General features: G+C 42.0%; 1 protein-coding gene across 3 annotated transcripts in view; it reads right to left on the reverse strand.

Annotated features, from left to right (window-relative positions):
- Positions 1-20,976, reverse strand: part of BRINP1 (BMP/retinoic acid inducible neural specific 1) — a 128,444-nt gene that overhangs the window by 90,329 nt on the left and 17,139 nt on the right. The gene's annotated exons all lie outside the window — the stretch shown is intronic.

The following is a 20,976-nucleotide window of genomic DNA, read 5'->3' on the forward strand; positions in this document are numbered from 1 at the left end:
GATGTTTAACTTCTGCTTCATACACTCCGCCCTTCCTCACCCCCACAAGTAAATTTATTGCCCCTAATGACCTGGCCATGTAGTTTATTGATAAAATTGAAACCCCCAGTCATGATCTCTGTAAAATCTCTCCTGCTCCTCTCCAGCCCCTCCTTCCTCCTGCCCCTTCTTCAAATCTCCCATCTTTCCCAGGAGTATCTTAAGATATATCCTGCCTCCTCTCAAAATCTTTCCCTTCCACTGTTCCTCTGAACCAATTCACTTTGCACCTTATGAAAACACTTGTCCCCATACAACTGCCATCTTCAACTGTTCACTCTCCCGTGGTTTCTTCCCTACTCTTCTCAAACATGCTCATGTATCCACTATCCTAAAAATCCCTCACTTGACCCCAAGGCTCCCTCTTTATATCTCCACATCTCCCTTCTACCATTCCTCTCAAAACTCCTTGAGCAAGTTATCTATACTGGCCGTCTCCACTTCCGCTCCTCTAATTTTCTCCTTGTCCCTCCACCAATTTGGCTTCCACCTCCTTCACTCCAGTAAAATTGTCCTCTCAAAGGTCACCAGTGATCTCCTTCTTGCCAAATCCACAGGGCTTCTACTCCATCCTAATCCTCCTCAACCTCTCAGCTCTCTTGGGTAATGTGGATCACCCCCTTCTCCTGGAAGCATCATTTAACCTTGGTTTCACTGACATTGATCTCCCCTGATTCTCCTCCTAGCCCTCTGGTGACTCCTCAAATTCCTCCACAGACTCTGCATCTGCTTCCCACCCCCTAAATTTGGGTGTACCTCAGGGCCCAATTCTGTTTCCCCTTCTATTTTCAGTCTATGCACACTCCCTTGGAAAATTAATTCACACTCACAACTTCAAATACAATCTCTTCATGGATGATTCCCAAATCCACATCTCCAGCTCTGGCCTCTCTTGTTCTCTTCATTTCCTCTTGATTTCAGGACATCTCTACTTGAATGTCCTGACAACACCTCAAACTTAAAATATCCAAAACAGATATCATCTTCCCGCCCAAGCCCTTTCCTCCCTATGTCTTTCCTATCAGTGCAAACAACACCACTAACCTCCTTGTCTCACAAGCCCATAATCTTGGCATTATCTGCAACATATCTCTTATTCAACCCACATATTCAATCTGTCACCAACTCCTGTCAGTTCAACCTTCACAACATTGCTAAATTCCACCCTTTCCTGTTCATCTAAACTGCTACTATGTCGATCCAAGCATGCTTGCTGACTTCCTGCCTCCTGTCTCTCCACACTCCAGGTTTTATTTCATTCTGTTCTCTGGATCATTTCTCTAAAAAACCCTTCAGTCCATGTCCCCCACTCTTCAAGAACCTCCAGTGTTTGCTATATCCACCTGTGTATTGAACAGAAATTTCTTACCATTGGAGTACTCAATCAGCTCATCCCCTCCTATCTTACCTCAACAATTTCCTACTCCAACCCAGCCTGCACATTTCACTCTTCCAATGACAACCTACTTACTGTACCTCAATTGAATCTATTTTGCTGCCATCTCATTTGCCACAACTTCCCTCTGGCCTGGAATTCCCTCCTGCTTCATACATGACAGAAAACCACTCTCCCCATCTTCAAATCCTCATTAAAATCACATCTCTTTCAAAAGGACTTCCCCAGTTAAGCCCTCATTTTCCCTTTTCCCTCTCCCTTCTGTTCTGCTTATGCACTTGGATCTGTACCCTTTAAAAATTTGATATTCACCCCACTTCCAACTCCACACCACATATGTACATATCCATAATTTATCTATTTTAAAATTTGTCTCCCCCATCTAGACTGTAAGCTCCTTGTAGGCAGGGAACATTTCTACCAACTCATGTAATCATCATAATTATAATAATTGTAGTATTTGTTAAGCATTTACTATGTATCAAGTACTGTATCAAGCACTGGGGTAGATACAAAATAATCAGGTCCCATTTAGAGCTCTCAGTGTAAGTAGGAGAGAGACTGAATCCCCATTTTATTATTATTAATAATAATAAAAATAATAATTGTGGTATTTGTTAAGCACTTACTATGTGCAAGGTACTGTACTAAGCGCTGGAATGGATACGAGCAAATAGGGATGGATACAGTTTCTGTCCCACGTGAGGCTCACAGTCTCAATCCCCATTTTACAGATGAGGTAACTGAGGCACAGAGAAGTTGAGTGACTTGCCCAAGGTCACACAGCAGACAAGTGGCAGAGCCAGAATTAGAACCCAAAACCTTCTGACTCTCAGGCCCGTGCTCAAGCCACTTTGCTATGTTGCTTCATTTTGAAGATGAGGAAACTAAGGCACAGAGAAGTTAAGTGATTTTCCCAAGGTCATGCAGGAAAGCTGTGGAACCAGAATTAGAACCCAGAGCCGGGCCTGTGCTCTTTCCACTAGGCCATGCTGTTTCCTTAATAAATACCATTAATTGACTTATTGATTGATTGGCATTTATTGAGCCCTTACTGTGTGCAGCATACTATACTAAGTGCTTGGGGAAGTTTAGTGTTTACCTTTGTGAGTGCTCCAAGGAATATGTGGAGGCTACAAGTGGAAGGGTGCCTATGTGGGTTCATGGGGAAAATTATGGATATAGAATTAGAAGAGTATTTTATATGTGTAGAAATGGCTGAACATTAGCTTTGTGGGGATGACGTGGGATATCTGTGTTAGGAATTATGCATGAGCTGCAGGAAACATCAGTGAGTGTATAATAGCTTCTTAAAACTGTGAAAGAGAATGAATGTACCTGGGAGTTATTTAACTGTAAGCTCCTTGAAGGAGGGGATCAAGTCTACCAATTCTCTTGTACTCTTCCAAGCATTTATTACAGTGGTCTGCACAAAGTATGCACTCAATAAATGCCAATGACTGATTTGACAGATTGGAAATTTAGGAAGTTAAATGATTTCTACATAACAATACTTAACTAAAATGCCTAAATTTTCTAAAAAAAGGTGTCTTCAATAGAACCTTTTTCTGAGCCTCCTAAAGGGTTCTTCAGGAGTCGAGGAGTAGGGTGTTGTCCGCATTTTTTACGGAAATATGTACACAATTCAAGGCTGCCCCAACTAAAGGAAGGCAAGAATTGACCAAATCTTTCACGAGATTAAAAAAAATAAGGAAGTACTTTTGCCTGAATAACCTGGGTAAACACAGCTGTGTAGACCTAGCCACAGTTAGCTGCTGAAGCTTTCCTTTAAAACTCGCTGCAAATCCCTGGGCCAGCCAGGATCCCAGCTGGATATAGGTTCAAAGAGTCTTTGATTAATCCAGATGAGGCCCTCCCCACTGAACATTTCCCTAGACTGACACATAGGAAAAAAATATCTTTATGCAGCATCAAATTTGTTCAGATTTCTTTTTGGAAGAACTTTTTTGTCATTTCTACTCTATGGCACTAAATCACCTTCCTGTCGTTGCCCTCTATGGGTGCTGCCCTGTATGCTAAATGATCAGGTGTTGCTAGAAATGACCCTTTATTTTAGCAAGGCATCAGACACCAATCCTTTAGATTAGTGGTCCCCAAATATGTTCATTCTGTGACCCCATCACCCCTAAAATGACCCATGTCCCCCAGCACATAGTAAACGCTTAACAAATACCATAAAAAAATACTCACTTGTCTCCTCTATCTCAGTCTTTCCCCAAAGCCCACATTTGGTCTTCCTTGGCAGTGCAGCAGATTTTAATTTCAGAAGAGAGAGGTGGTACAGGGACATAGTACCAGGGAGGTGAAGATAACCTCCATCTTGTGGCTGCCCTAACCACAGAACCATTGAAGTATTAGTTTATGTGAACTGCAAATCCTCAGCTCCTCCACCTCCCTTCTGGGAGTCACAATCCAAGTTTGAGAAACACATATCTAGATTCTCTAAATCTATAATTCTATAGATCTATAAATCTAACTTGATTGTTCTCCCTTTGAACACTCAATATTCCATTCACTAAGCTACTAACAATGATTTGATGATTACATATCTGTTGTTTTTTTTAAATAATATTGTTTAAATGATTACTATGTTTCAAACACTGTTTTAAGTGTTGGGGCACAGGCAGGATAATCAAATTGGACAGAGTCCCTGTCCTACATGAGGCTCACAGTCTATGTAGAAGAGAAAACAGGTATAACATCTCCATTTAATGAATGAGGAAACTGAGGTACAGATCACTTAAATGACTTGCCTAAAGTCACAAAGAAGACAATTGACAGTTGGAATGAGAACCCAGATCCTCTAACTCCAAGGCCCGTGGCCTTTCCACTAGGCTACAAGGTTCCAAAATCTAACTCCTCTCTGAGGAAAGTCAGAAGATTGAGTATTTCCTGTGCTGGGAAGATGCTTCTTTTGACTCGCTGAGTCCATATTACCCCATCATTTGCAAGAGAACTAGATTATGTATTAGCATGAACACATGTCTTGTGTTGGTACACAGAGGTCTTAGCCCTCTCCCCAGCTCTGTATTCATCCATCTCCTCCATCCTTGAAAGACTAATAATGCAACTTTTGCTGAAGCCGAAAGATTGGACAGATGAATGGCCCAAGGTGGCAAATTTTGGAGGCAAGAGTCCTGGGCTGGAAGTATGGAAATCTGGGTTCTGGTCCTGTCTCTGAATCTGATTTCTCTGAATCACTATCTCCACTAGAAAAATAGGATTTTTAATTCCTTTCTATCCCTACTTCCTCTGGATCTTATGAGATCATAGATCTCTGTGCTCTTTTGAAAGAAGTGCTCTATATTGTCAAGCCATGATGGTTTAGCTCTACTTTCATTTCTAAGACTTCTGAGAGTATAGTTCGTCACCCTTGGGAACTGCAAAAGGGATGAAAACCTCACTCTGTTCCAACTTGCAGTCATGATTGACTGGATGATAGCTCTATCCCTAGTGGGGATCTTTAAAACCACCTGGAGGAGTTGTACCAGGAAGCAGAGTAGAAGCCACCATGCTGATGAAAAACACTGGCTGAGGATGATTACTCTCCCATGGGATCTGTGTTCTTTCTGGGGCAGTAGCCAGTCTACCTCTTTCCTCCAGAGGGTTTGCAATTGGGCTCAGAATCTTTAACTAGATGGAATGGGGAAAAGGAGTTGTCCATGCCAACCCCTGAATATTTCTGTAGTGCTAGAGTTAGGAGTTGTCCATGCCAACCCCTGAATATTTCTGTAGTGCTAGAGTTAAGGGGCTCCCTCGCCAGGAAAAATATCAAAATGTTCCCCCTGTATCAAGTGCAGGCCCTTTTGACTCTCTTGATAGCCTCCATGGTGCAGGGAGGCATGGTTTATACTCCCCACCTCAAGCCGGAACCAATCTGGGCACAAAAAGGAGAATCTAGCTTGATGGGTGACAGCAAAACAGGTTCAAGCTGTCCTCTGATGTTTTCCTTTTCTATACTATTGTGGCAGCAACTCCTTCTTTCCAAAAGGGAAGACATGTGTTAGGAGCATTGGAGTGTTTTGCATTCCTGAGAAATGCAGCAAGCCTGTCATCAGAGATCTCAATTAGAGTCCCAGGGTTACTGGGGGGGAAGGGTTTCGTTTGGTCCTCTAGACTGTAAGCACCTTGTGGGCAGGGAATGTGTCTACCAACTTTGTTTATTGTACTCTTTCAAGAGCTTAGTATAGTGCTCTGCACACAGTAAGCAATCAATAAATACCACTGATTGATTGTCTCATCTAAGAGGGCACAAGGATAAAGAATATTAGAGATGGAAGGAAGCAGGAAAATATGAAATGGAGGAGAGGCAGAAGGATTACTAACTGAAAGGACATTAGAAAATGGAGTCTTGGTATTTCTGTGGGAGGTGAACATTGTGCAACAAATCTGGCTAATTAAACTCCCTCTGAGGATACCATGAAGCCAAACTGACTTGATGGATAGAGATCCTCTGATTTAATGAATGCCTCATAAATGGATCATTTTCAACCCTTTCTCAAGTGTCAGTTTTAGCATTGCTAGCAAAGTGGGACTGGGCGGGGGAAGACGCAGGGTGAGACTCTCACCACAGCCAGGTCAGGGCTGGTGACCCAGTGTTCAGAGCAGCTGTCAGGTATTTCCCAGGGAATTTGCTTCTCTTCTCTAAAGGAGACTCCCTAGGGACCGCCTGTGTCCTGGACCTACTCGTTTCCCCCTTCCACTCCCAGATACTTCCAGTTGCTTCCAAACTGGAGCAGAAGAATCAAATGGCATACTTCCCCCCCACCCCCAATCATATCGTACCTAGGAAAAACCAATCACAATAGGGGGCAGGAAGGGCTGATTGAAAACCAAAGTTTGAGTGCCATATGGGACAGGGATTATGGTTGACCTGATTATTTTGTACCTACCCCAACCCTCTTAACTGTAAGCTCCTCGCAGGCAAGGAACATGTCTAACAACTCTGTTATATTATACTCTCTCAAGCACTTAGTACAGTGCTCTGCACACAGTAAGTGTTCAATAAATATGAATGATTAATTCATTGATTGACAGCTTATATCAAGTGCTTTACAAATGCCACAATTATCAGCATTATCATTATTTATTGGAAGAATGTAAACAACAAACAGAGGCATAGATTAGCAAAGCACTCATCTATGTACCCTCTGTGGTGCAGGCTGGTCCCAGGATTCTCTGTCTGTCTGCTACCATCTCAGGAATGTAAAAGGCTCTGTCAATGGGCATGAAGGCATTCTCCTCAGCCTCTGTCCCATGTCTGAAACTAAGCCTGACCTTTCCCTTGAACCAGCCCAAAGAGCAGAGTTAGGGGAGATTTTAAACTGGAGATATTCCAGGGTTGGAACAGAGCACTCCCTTTCCCACCCTTGCCTTGTGAAAAATGCTCTTTTTAGGGAGAATTCTGGATGATGTCATTACATGACACTACATGTCTGGTGTAATGCCTGTGGCTTCATGCAATTTTATCATGGAACAGGAGAACAGAGAATATGTCCCTGCCACAGGAGGGTCAAATATGTGAAAGGAGCCCTGAGTGAGGGTGTGTCCTTTCGGAAGGCATCCCCTCTCTCCCTAGATCCCTCCACCCCACTCACTGCCCTATGGATCCCAAATGGTCTGAGCACCACTAGTGGGAGGAGCAGAGCCTGTCTCCCCGACCATGTCCCAGGTTTTCCTCTTTGTTACCTCTCCCCTCTTCTTTTCCCCTTTCCCGCTCTTTCTTTTCCCTATCCTTGTTCTTCCTCTTCTCTCCTTTTCATTCAATAGTATTTATTGAGCGCTTACTATGTGCAGAGCACTGTACTAAGCTTTTCTCCCTTTTCTCCCCCTTTTCTTCCTTTTCTCCCCCTCTCTCTGACAACTCCCTTTCTGAATCCACTCCATGCAAGGTCTGTCCACATCCATTCTGATGTCACTGGGTAGTCCAGGTCCCCTCACTTCCAGAGCTCCTCTCCTTCACATGCCTTCTCCCCACAGTGTCTCCTTCCTGGTGAGGACCTCTCCTCATAATGCCTCCTCCCAGGTATTAACCTTCCCACTAGCATCTCCTTCTTGGTGATAAACTCTCCCTACAGTGTCTCTTACCTGGTGATAACCTCAGCCCTCGCATCTCCTTCTGGGTGATAACCTCTCCCCTAGTATCACCTTCCTAGTTATAGCCTCTCCCCAATTGAGTCTTCCCTGGTGATAACCTCTCCCACCCAGTGTTTTTTTCCTGGCAATAATCCCTCCCCTCCTGAGCCTACCTCCTCCTAGATGTCCTTTGTACGAAGACATCCCTCTCCCCTAATGTCCTTTCACCCAATTGTTTTTCCTCTCCACCTAGTGGAAGCAAATTTAAGGAGTGTGGCACAGTGGAAAGAGCATGGGCTTGGGAGTCAGAGGTCATGGGTTCTAATCCCGAGTCTGCCACTTCTCTGCTGTGTGACTTTGGGCAAGTTACATAAATTCTCCGTGCCTCAGTTATCTCATCTGTAAAATGGGGATTAAGACTGTGAGCCCCATATGGGACAACCTTGTTTCTACCCCAGTGCTTAGAACAGTGCTTGGCACATAGTAAGCACTTAACAAATATCATCATCAATCAATTATTAAATGACAATAACAACACACAAAAGAGTAACTGTCTAAGGTAAATGGAGAAAGGAAGTGCTTTTAAAGGATATCCTGCCCTGACCATTACCAAACTCTTGGAGACCCTCCAGCTTAAGTGTATAGAGTTAACATTATTGAAGCCTCTCACTTCTGACTATTCATCTTACAGTCAGGCTTGGACTCAGAAATCTACAGTTCCAGGAATGTGGGTATTCTCTGCATTGGAAAAAAAAACACTGAGGAGAGATTCTTGCTTGGATTACTGTAGAAATTTCTGATGAAAATAATAGTACTATTATCTTGACTTTGTTTAGCACTTTTACTTTTCTAAATCACATTCACCTCAATCATCTCACTTTATTTTATCTCACTATAATTCAGGGAGAGGCAGCTCTTAATATGTCCACTTTCCTGATGACAAAACTGAGGCCCAGAGAGGGTAAATCATTTGTCCCAACTCACATAGCAAGCCAGTGACAGAGCTGAGGTTAGAGCCCTAGTCTGCCAGATCTATTCTCTTTTCACTAGACCTTGCTGCCTCCCAAAAGACTTTGTTTGACGTTACACATTAAAATTCAGCACTTACCCTTTCCCTGTGGAAACTGTAGGACGGAGGCTATTCAGTGTCTATATATTACATCTAACGGCTATCCACCTCAAGTCTCAAATGAATTATCCACTATATTTGCCACAGGGAGAATCAGAGGGGCAACCTAAACATCTCTATGTAGGGTGGGGGATTTGGACACAAGGCAGCCACTTCTGGATGTGTTGTACCTAAATGCTTCCATCTCCACTTCCCTCCTATTTGGACTCTGTTTTAGCCAATCCAACCCTTGCATTACTCCCCACTTTAGAAATACTCTACCTTCCATTCCCCATTCCTGTAATAACCTCCCCTTCCTTCTTGGGCAGACCACAACTCTCTAATGACTAGCTCTTTAATGGAGCCTTCCCAGGCTGATCCCACCAAACCCCAATGTCTCTGATCTCTTAATTTCTTTCACTGGCCCTTAAAATGCGATGGGTTTCTACTACTGGGGGTATCAGATATGTCTTACGCTCTGCTGTTTGCTTTTATATGTCTTTTGCACACTTGTGTATTTCTCATTAAAGTTAAAGCTCCTTGAGGCAGAGGCTCTGTCCTCTTCATCCTTTGTAACTCCCCACTCTGCCTAGAACAATGCTGAACACACAGAGGAATATTAATGCAATAATCAGGTAAGATAGCAACAGCACTGCTGGCCGTTCTGGGTTCCATTGCTGGCTCTGACCTTGACTGTATAAATGACCTTGGTTGAATCACTCACTCCATTGCCGCTTCAGTTCCCCTGACTGCAGAAGGCAGATGACAACGATAATTGTTTGTAAAGCACATGAGATTCTTGGCTAAACAGCAGTAGATATAAGTGTGAAGTATTATTAAGAAAATTGGATTCAACCCACACAAACCGGTGTTCTCTAATTTTTGCAGTTATAAATTATTTACATCAGAATTGCAGAATCAGGAAACAGATCATAGAAAACGCCATTTATGCTGCAGTGATGAATCCCACATCGTTCTGAGCTTCACGCACTAATTATTTCCTCATGTCCTACATTTAGGTTTTGGCAGGTTTAGAGGGTTGCCTGTTACATAGTACCCGGGAGTTGCTTTTAACCACTGTCACTGGGAGCGAAGAGGCTCTCAGTTGAGAGCAGTTTCCTGGGGGTAGGACAAATGCCTTGTAGAAGGAACACAACAGATAGTAGGGAGATATTCCGCTCTGGCCTGGCTGAATTTGAAGTACTTGGAGGAATGGTTAGTGAGGTCTTTCAATAATCACCCTAGAGAATTTCCTGAACTTATTCTAGGAAGTTATGCAGGAAGACAACCTCAGTAGATTCAAGAGGAGTATCAATCAATTCATGGGCAAATAATCCCTAATGGGTTACTAGAGGGAAGGTAAAGGAGGTAGTGAGCAAGGTTAAAGGGTTAGATAGTTCATCTCTCACCAGGAAGATGGTCATCTTGAGAGGTAATCATAACAATAATAATGTTGGTATTTGTTAAGGGTTTACTATGGGAAGAGCACTGTTCTAACCGCTGAGGTAGATACAGGGTAATCAGGTTGTCCCATGTGAGGCCCACAGTTAATCCCCATTTTACAGATGAGGTAATTGAAGCACAGAGAAGTTAAGTGACTTGCCCACAGTCACACAGCTGACAAATGGCAGAGCAGGGATTCGAACCCATGACCTCTGACTCCCAAGCCCGGGCTCTGTTCACTGAGCCATGCTGTTTCCATAGTGCCTCCAAACATCCCATTGCCCTTTTCAGAGATGGACAATTGGTCTGACCTACTAATGCCACTGCTTATGCTCTCTTGAAATCCTACACCTTACCTCTCAGGTTTGGGAAATCTCTCTAAGCTTTTGAGACATCTTGGTTCCTAGATTGCAGAAATAATTGGTTCCCCATATAAATTCTACCCAGCCACTTGGATTTGCAACAGCACCACTGGCATGTATCAAGCTCTCCTATGGTCTTGTATTCAGCTCTACATCCTACTAGAACTCTCTATATAAACTAACCATCTGGCTCTAGGAAACATGCTCTGAGTTCTCCCCCCAAGGATACATCCCTGTAAAAATGAAGTAAAAAGGCCAAACAGGGAAAGGCGGATGATTGTGCATACTTTTGGACTCTTCATTTGATTTTCTTCTCCCTCACTGCCAAATTTCTTTCCCTCCCATCCCTTTCTGCTTTCTCTTAGGTGCTGGCACATGAACACAGGCTTATTTTTTCGGCTATGTTTGGGCGTGTTTAGATTTACAATTGCATTTCTCCTGCTGTCAGGCGGTGCAAAAGAGAGCTGAAAAATTTTTTTCTGTAGAGTCATTTTTGCTATAAGAGAGGAGGTATGTCCTTGAAGAACTTTGTATTATGGGTAAAGCACATTATATAGTAACTACTGATTCAGTGAAAATTAATGAATGAGAGAGTAGACAATTTGAAGATAGCATCAGGACTGACATTGTTGACTAATCCTATATTCTTCTGTCCACGACAAGCCAAATGTTTTACACCCTTGACAGTAGTTGTTACTTTACTGTATTCACTGCTATGGAGTTGCACTAACTTGTTGACTGTGTACAGCCAGCCACAATGTGCTTGGGAAGAAAGTCCCTAGTATGTTAACTGTGTTTTAACCAAATCATGGAATGAAAAAAAACATGCTAAAGTTGAAATGACTGCATTTGGTTTTCTTGAGGTTATTTTCACCCATTTGTTTTTGAAAATTTTTCAATTTCTGCTGGTTTAGAAATTCAGATTTGAAGACACTTAGTTCTACCAGAATTTGTGTGATCTTTTATGCCAGAGATCATTGTTGTGTCAGAGCTGTCACGAAACACAAGGACACTCAAAAACTACTCTTGGAGAAATAACAAGCAGAAAGCCACAAGACTCAATTGTAGTTATAATAATTGTGGCATTTGTTAAGCACTGGCTATGTGCCAAGCATTGTAATAAGTCCATTAGTACAAATATTCAGGTCAGACACAGTCCATATGGGGCTCACAGCCTAAGGTAGAGGGAGAACATGCCATTAATCCCCATTTTACAGATGAGGAAATTGAAGCACAGGGAAACTATGTGACTTGCCCAAGGATACACAGCAGCTAAATGGTGGATTAAATCCAGCTCTTTGGATTCCCAGGTTCACACTCTTTCCACTAGGCCACACTGTTTTCCACTGAGGCTCAATAAAGTCGCATTTCTTCCATTAAAAGCAGGACTAGTCACCATAATCCTCTGGTAATTTCCAAATAGACTTCCCTGGAAGCAGGGGAATGGACCTGATGACCTCTTCAGAGCTCTAACAGGTCCATCTAAAAAAAAACCAGAAGCAGACAGGAGAGGGAGTGGGGTTTGCTATAGACAACATGTCTCCCAGAAGACGTGATCTATCTGACCGTGGGACCTACTCCTTTTAGTCTTTGGATTTTTGTTGCTGAGCCATATGTAAACTTGAGATTGAAAGGAGGATTTGCTGAAATATCAGCTGCATTTGCTTCAACTCACAAGAAGAGCCTTAGAACGCAGATGTCCAGATGGCAGGGATAGGGCCTTCCACAAGAAAAGTATTCAAAACATTACAAAAAAAAACAGCCTTAGAAATGTTTCAGCATTTCCTGAGTTCAAGTCACCTTGTACAACAGCCATGAAAATAATCACTGATTCATCTATCAAAACCCAGAAAAAAATCAAGATGAACTGAAGGAAATGAGATAGATTTTCAAGAAATGTATTGTCTATATCTGCTTCCTTTTTCTTTTCTTTCAGGAATCTGGGCCTAGGGAAATGTGTGTGTAGCAAGCATGCATTTAAGGAAATGGATGGTATGAGAAGGAGATAAGGTGAGAGTGGGGAGAGGAAGGGAGCAGGAGAAAAATGTGTGACTGAGAACTGGTAGGCTCAGTGCAGTATTTACAGGTCTGTAGATTTTTGTAGCTATTTGCAAGGCTCTTTTATGTGCCGATGTTTATCCGGGTGTGCTTCACATACTGAGGCTATGCAAACCACTTAATTTCAGAAACATTCTCACCACCGAAGAATAGTTCAGAACACTGGCTTAGTGGATAGAGCACAGGTCTGGGAGTCAGAAGGAACTGGGTTCTAATTCTGACACTGCCAAGTGTCTGCTGTGTGACTTAGGGCAAGTCACTTAACTTCTCTGGGCCTCAGTTACTTCATCTGCAAAATGGGGATTAAGAGTGTGAGCCTCATGTGGAACAGGAACTGTTATCAACCTGAGTCCCTTATATTTACCCCAGAGCTTAGAACAGTGTTTGGCACATAGTAAGAGCTCAGCAACTACTACTATTATTATTAACCTTCATTGGCAGAGTCCTGAGCAAGGTGCTATGAAATGCCAGAGTAAAAGAATACTGTCCTACAGACTTCAAGAGGAAAAATGTGATGTTTTAACACTGGGAGGGTGTGGGAGGGTGGCAGAAAGAAGAACTCATAATTATACAGGTACTTACCTTCTTTCTTTCTTCCTTACCCTCAACAGCTATCCCTCAAATATGATCAATTGGTTAATACTTTCCTGGGATTTTTCAAACATGCCCTCCCTTCAGTTCACAGAGCAAGACAAAGGATTAAACTCCCTAGCTATATACTCCTGTGAGGGGTGAAGAAACAAGGAGGGAGACAGGTGAGGGGTGAAGGAGTAGGGAGGGAAAGGGGAAGATATGAAGTTCCCGCTGCTCTGAAAATGACATCCATAAACCCAGAGATTCAAACTTTCATTCATCTCAGGCCTTCCTACCTCCAGTAGCAGAGCTACAGCCACTAAGGCTGGCCTCTTCCAGCACTCTCCAGAGGCAGACTGAGAAGAGAGGGCAAAGTAGTCTAGTAGAGTTTGCTCATTGTAATTCAAGCCCAACTCTTGCTGTAAATCTCATGAAACATCTGAATATCATGTTTCAGTACCCAATTGAAATGAGTCTCAGAGCACTTGCCCATCAGATGCCATGGCCTTTGGCACAAATGTTTCTATCAGGTCACTAATGAAATGAGTTGAAAGGTTTCTGGCAGCTCTTTGATTGATGCATGCAGTAATATTTTAGTTCTCGGGGAATTGTCTCATCCTTAAGAGTTTATTGAGTAATTTATTAATGATGAACTAATAGATTGTAACAGCCATGATTAAGCCTACAACTCCATGTTAATGACAATCATGAGGCTCACGAAGTAAGGAGAAGAAAGGTTTGATTATTTAAGCATAGAGGTCACATATCCTTGGGTGTATAATGACCCATTTGAAATATGGGCAGATCTATTTTGCATGACTAAATAGAGATGGCCAGTTCTGAATGTTTCAATGCCAAAGCATGGTCCATGAGGCCTTGTCTCTACTACTCATATTATGCAATTCTTTGGAGGCGGCTCTCTGAATGATTAGGTTGGCTCCATAACTTGAAAATATTTCAACTAGGAAGAAGGTCGAGGTGTTGCAAATGGAAGTGTAAAAATCAGGACCCAGATCAATGTGACTAACCACACAATTCCACAGGATCTCCAAATTTCCCTTTTGGATCTGTTGGAACTTCACGCAAGAGAGAAGACGCTGCTGGGATATAGATGTTCCTCTCTGCTGGATTTGCTCTGACTGCTTTATACCTACTTGCTGGGAGACCCAATTTAGTAATTTCACAGCACGTTTTTCTCTGGAGATCCCTGAGCACTATGAACTGAGTAGTGGATTTATTTGACCCTAAATAGTGCCAAAAGGATGATCTTGCAAGCATGAAATTCTATTAACTTCTTATCTGAGACAAAAAAAAAGCCTTATTTATCTACCCTCTCCAGAACTCTAATTGTTCAGAGAATCACAGATCAAAGACAAACCATATCATAGCTTTGAAACCCATGAAGCTCACTACCCTGAGACGCTCATGTTTGACATTCTCTCTATTTGTGTAAACAACCAGTAAAATTGATATGTACTTTATATCCAAGAATTCAGAAAATGTTCCATTTTAAGCATTTTTATATATAATGTCTTACTATGCCTTCCTACAGCACAGGTTTCCCCCAAATAGAATTTTTCCTGGTACTTAGAGAAAGTCTAAAGTTGGTCCTCACGGTGGAGTTTACTGCTCCCAGAGTAAAGTACTCCAAAAAAAAAAAAGGGAAGAAACCTACAGAAAAAAGCTGCTAATGATGAAAACTGGAAAGGAACCACACATGTCCTCATAGAACCATGAGTCTTTTATTCATTCTTCCTCTCCTCCAGCCGCAGAAGAAGCTAATGAGACAAAGGGCTCAAAATTAAGAGGCCCTTTCTAAGGTTCAGTGTTTTTTTTGGATAAGAGGACCCTATATTCTTATAGAATGACATGCAAAATATAAATGAAGGCTGAACGTAAGGTAACAAAACTGTTTAGATGCATTCAGGTCGGGTTATGCTCACTATCTCATAGTAGTCTGAACCACATTGCCAAAAATTGAGCCTCTTCATCTTGTGCCTCCCCATGAAGGTTGTATAGCATCACTGAGGCATCATTTTCCAGTAGTAATACAAGAAGAGAATCACTCTAATTCCTTCCTCTCATTTTCCTCTCTTCCGCCCATCATCTTCACCTGACCTCTAGACCATAAGCTCATTGTGGGCAGGGAATGAGTCTGTTATATTGTTGTATTATACTCTCCCAAAAACTTAATATAGTACTCATCACGCAGTAAACAGTCAATAAATTCGATTGACTGACCAATTGCCCATACTCACTGACACCTCATAGCACTGCTATACCCCATTCAGAGAAGAAAATATTTGTCCTAAAGAATACTACTCCTAAATAATACTAGAACAGCTAGTAACCAGAGCTGTATAGAACAGGTGGAGACAGAAGTCTTGAGAGTCTCTCTTATAAAGGAGTTGTAGGAGCTGAAGGTAGGTTGTCTTCTCTATAACCCAGACTGGGTAGAAGATAGCAATGTTTCCTTTTGAAAAGGAACTTGGAGTCTAGAATGCCACTTTTGGTTGGTGTCTACACTGAAAGAAGGTCAACTGATATTAATCCAAGTGATGGACTCTCTGCCTACACAGGCAAAGTGAAGGGTATTATTGGGACCAATTATCCAAATAATATGGACAGAGATAATCGTGCCTGAAAGATATGTATCACTGAGGCCAAAACATATTTTGGAATCAAATTATCCTATGCATTTTCTTATGAAGGCCTTGTCAAAAAGGTGAGTTTTAATACACAGCACAAAAGGCTGCCAACATAGCCCTCTGATACACATTATACCCTACTAGTACAGGCCATGTGATTCTTGAAATTGGTCTGCTTATTAAAATTGTTCCCTGGCCTACACTAGAGATTTTACTGCTTTCAATGATGAGATTATTTAAATTTCCCTTTTTTTTCCTTCCCAAACAAATCAAAGTCAATTGTATGGCTGTGTTATTCCAGCATTTTCCACTGTGGCTAATGGAAAACTGAATTTGGTTGTATAGACCTTCGGCTCAAAGTGATGGTTCCTGGAGCCCAGAGGGAACTGTTATTCTTGGGTGAATGTATCTGAAGGAACCAGAAACAGGATTATGGCCTAATGGGTAGAGCTTGGGCCTGGGAATCAGAAAGACTTGGGTTCTAATCTCAACTCTGTCACTTGTCTGCTCTGTGTGACCTCGGGCAAATCACTTTACTTCTCTGTACCTCAGTTACCTCATCTGTAATATGATTATGAAGACAGTGAGTCCCATGTGAGATAAGGACTATGTCCAACCTGATTTGCTTATATTCACCCCAGCACTTAGTACAATGCTTGGCACGTAGGTAGTGCTTTACAAATACCACAATTATTATTGTTTTTTTATTAGGATGGTTCTGAAGCTATCCATTTGCTATTAAATCCCTGAGCAGAGAGCAGGCCTCTCCCAGTCAGCTGCAAAGCCCCAGTCCTAATGCAGAAAGGTTTGGGAACATCCAAAATTTGAGTTTCTCAGATTGTAGTACAATTAATAGATGATGAATTAGTAGTCCAGAAGAGCCTTAGCTAATCTTGGCCCACCTGAGTGGAGTTGTTCTCCAGCCTGTGCCAATAACAAATAAGAGGACTACTGTATGGAGAAGTGAATTGGTTTGATTTGTTTAAGCCCTAAGGAAAGCAAATATAGCTGAAGTGTTGGCTGATAGCCATGGTGCTTCCTACCAACAAACTGCTTGAAAATATACTACAGGCTTCAAGCCGTTCTGCTTGCTGTGAGTGATGGGATATTCATACCCTTCCTAGGAGAGAAAAAAATAAAAGAGTATTATGTTCAAAGAGAATCCCTTTCCTCTCCTGATCTCAGGATTTTGGCACCGAAAGAGCAAGAATCCCACCTGGAGCTGGTGTGAAAATACCCATCAAAAACATGACCTGCAAAACAAATTTTACTAAATAGGCCAGCTAATTTTGATAGCAAAATGAAGGACTTAATTCTTTGCCACAGCATAAAAATGTTTTGATTTCACCTGAGCTCTCCCTACCCCCAGAATTAATCTGGGACACATCACAAGGTGATTTATATAAACCCAGATCTAGAAGGGATCCTCAAAAGGTCATTTAGTCCAGTTCCCTGCCTCCAAGAGTAACTGTGCCTAAAGCATTCCAGACACACGGCTGCTCCTATTCCTAGGAATCTAAGCAAGGAGTTTTTGCAATTTCAGTGCCTGGCAGCCCTCTCAGGAAGAAAATTTTTACTGAACCCTCATCATCCATCTGGCTTTAACCCCTTTCTTCCTGGTCTATCCTGAATCTGCCCAAAATGATGATCCTTCCTATGCAACACAGCTTTAGCCAATTGCAAAAGCTCGATTGCAGATGAGCCGGTTCTTCTCCAATGTAATCCTAAATATGGGGCAGAGGTGCCAAACAAAACCCAGCTGAATGATCAGCATAACATTTGCTCTGAATTATGTGGAGACTTCTTTTTTTGCTTCTTAATTTGATTTTGTTTAAAAGATGATTTTCTACAAATTCTGCGTCTCATTTGGCTCTTCATTTCTCCCAAATGTGATCACTCAAGAGGTGTGGGTGAAATTGAGGCATATTGGGGACTAAATGGGTGAAATGAATAGGTGAGAGAGGGTTGGGGAGAAAGACAGCAGGGGATGAAAAAGCCGCAGTCTACTGCGGAGATGTAAACCATGCAGCTATATTGATTCTGAACCTCTCCATTGATGGAAATGCTACTTCAGTGTCCCCACTACTCTTCAGTGGGAGGGAACATGGGTCTCCACTATGAAATCTAGGACAAATAGGATCATGTTCCGAACAGGAGAAATCCTGTAGGAAACCTCCCTCATTGATTAAATTATCTGGTTGAGATGGATCAAGATTATCTCCATGTTTCTGGGTTCAGAAGTAGCCAAACACTTGGCCCCTACAAACACTATAGTGGGATGCAATAAGGACTTATATTACCTGTCCCCAACAGTAGGCTTTCATGGGGACATTTTTGAAGGGGCTAAAAGTTTGGAAAAGGAGCAATACGGACTAAGTGGAAAGAGCACTGGCCTGGGAGCCAGAAGACCTGGGTTCTAATACTGACTTTTCCACTTCATCATCATCATCATCATCAATGGCATTTATTGAGTACTTACTGTGTGGAGAGCACTGTATTAAGTGCTGGGAAGAGTACAATAAAACAGAGTTGGCAGACACATTCCTTATCTACAGGCTTACAATCTAGAGATTTACCTGATGTGTGACTTTGGGCAAGTCACTTAACTTCTCTCTGTGCATCTATTTCCTCAGCTATAAAATGGAGTTTATATACCTGTCTTCCCAGTCCTGCTCCCCTTCCAGCTGTAGACTATGAGACCCATGTGGAACAGAGACTGTGTCAATTCTGATTATCTTGTACCCCTATCTAGACTGTAAGCTTACTGTGGGCAGGAGACATGTCTGCCACCTCTGTTATATTGTACTCTCCCAAGTACTTAGTACAATGCTCTGTACACAGTAAGTGCTCAATAAATATAATTGACTGATTGTCCAACCCAGTGCTTAGTACCATCCTTGATACATAGTACCCACTTTACAAATGCCACCAATATTAATGGATTCCGAGTGGTGAAATGGTGAATGCTATATCCAAGTACTGGATCTTCTAAGATGAGGCCTGAACATTAAAATGAAACATTTGTACTGTTCTGTTAACATAAAATCACCCAGACCCTATTGTTCAAGATTCAGATTTGAGCCTTATATGAGTATTGGGAACGAGACAAGAAGAGGATTTGAATCTTATTTCTCTTAGGGATAAAAGGTAAGCATTGAAAAACAAATATAGATTTCATCTTTTCCTTCTGCAGCTGTTCCTCCTAGAGGATGACACTGATGCACTAGGAAGAAGAATGAGAGGTGAAAAACTCAGCATAAGATTTACTGGGAACCTCATTGTTTATTAAACATTAAATAACAGTTGACCCAATCAACAAATTCATCATGATCCCCAATCCCAAGATCCCTAATTTGCACTCCAGAAATAGGAAATTTTCCTGAATAGAAGCTGAGTTGAGCTGTTACCTAAAATCCGACTCACCTCTCACCAGAGAGAAAGAGACACTGCATGCCCTAGTGGATAGAGCAGGGGTCTTGATGTCAGGAGGACCTGGGTTCTAGTCCTGGCTCCACCACTTGTCTACTTTGTGATCTTGGGTAAGTCACGTCACTTTTCTGGGCCTCAGTAACCTCATTTGTAAAATGGGGATTAAAATAGTGAACTACATGTGGGACAAGGACTGTGTCTAACGTGACTGGCTTGTATCTACTCCAGTGCTCAGTACACAGCCTGTCACATAATGAGCCCTTAACAAATACCATTTTAAAAAAAGAACTAGAAGAAGGTGAATGACCTGCAAGGCTCTGTTATTAGAGCTAGGGGTTTTACCAAAGAACAACCTAGGGGTAGAGGTAGGCAGGCTTAGTGGAAATCCTGAAAAAAGATGGCTATTATAGGTGGCACAGATTGCAGGGGCAACTGTCTAACGGCCTGTGCATTAGCACTACATTGGTACTATGCTGCAGTCATTTGGGATTTGTGGGTTTTGTATGTATAATTCCTTCAAACACTTTCTGATTTCCTGCATCCTGATCTGTCCCCTCTGCTTATTGCACTATACTGCCCCAGTGAGAACATAATTGGTAGGGAACAATGACAGAGTAAAAGTGGGGCTGCACAAGCCACTAGCACTATATTTAAATCATTTACACAAATCTTTGATCTAGTCTTTGTGACTGAACTGAGACATTCATTATTTTTAAAGAAATAATGGATGACTTCACCATCATCATCCTCATCACCATCATTAAATTTCTGATCCCTGAATGTAAAATTGCTGATACTTTACTTCCCACTGATAACAGAAGTCAAAAGTTTGGTGTTAGAGGGAGGGCTCTATAACCTTTATATATGAACTACTTGCAATGAAGGACTTTTTTTTTCCTTGTGGTATTTGTTTAATGCTTACTATGTGCCAGGCACTGTACTAAGAATTGGAGTAGATACAAGGTAATTGGATTGCACACAATCCATATCCCACATGGGGCTCACAATCTTAATCCCCATTTTACAGAGAGAGTAACTGAAGTACAGAGAAGTTGTGACTTGCCCAAGGTCACACAGCAGAAAAATGGTGGATCCAGGATTAGAATCCAGGTCCTTCTGACTTTCAAGCCTGTGTTCCTTCCATCAAGCCACACTGTGTCTCTACAACCTGGATAACCAATCACCGTCATCTCAACTAATGAACAGTGAGCCATCACTCTTTCAACAAGTTTTCAGGATAGACTTGGATCCACTCCAGATGTTTGCAGTTGTAATTGTCAATGCATACTGCCAATCCAGGTCCCTGGGAAATAGTATAAAATAGCCTCAAGCCCCTGCCAATAGTTTCCCTATATCTACCAGTTCTGTTAGGCTACCCTAGGAAGGTAGGAAAGATAATCTCCATGTATGTGAGATCAGTGGCCCTGCTTTGGCCTTCTCAACCACATCCTCAACACTAAAGGAGAAAAGTCACTGTCAGAAATATTGGTTTTGAACATGGAAATAATAATAATAACAATTATGGTATTTAAGTACTTACCATGTGCCAAGCACTCTTCTAAACACTGGGGTAGTTACAAGGTAATCAGGTTATCCTACGTTGGACTTACAGTCTTAATCCCCATTTTACAGATGACGTAATTGAGATCCAGAGAAGTTAAGTGGCTTGCCCAAGGTCACACAGCAGACAAGTGGTGGAGCCGGGATTAGAACCCACGTCTTCTGACTCCCAAGCCCATGCTCTTGCCTCTAAATGACACTGCTTCTCGAAGAAATTCTGTGGAGTCGGAGCATTCATGGTGTGTAGTGTGTGTATGGATTTCT

This window comes from Ornithorhynchus anatinus, chromosome 4 (assembly GCF_004115215.2).
Source record: "Ornithorhynchus anatinus isolate Pmale09 chromosome 4, mOrnAna1.pri.v4, whole genome shotgun sequence".
Lineage (NCBI taxonomy): Eukaryota > Metazoa > Chordata > Mammalia > Monotremata > Ornithorhynchidae > Ornithorhynchus > Ornithorhynchus anatinus.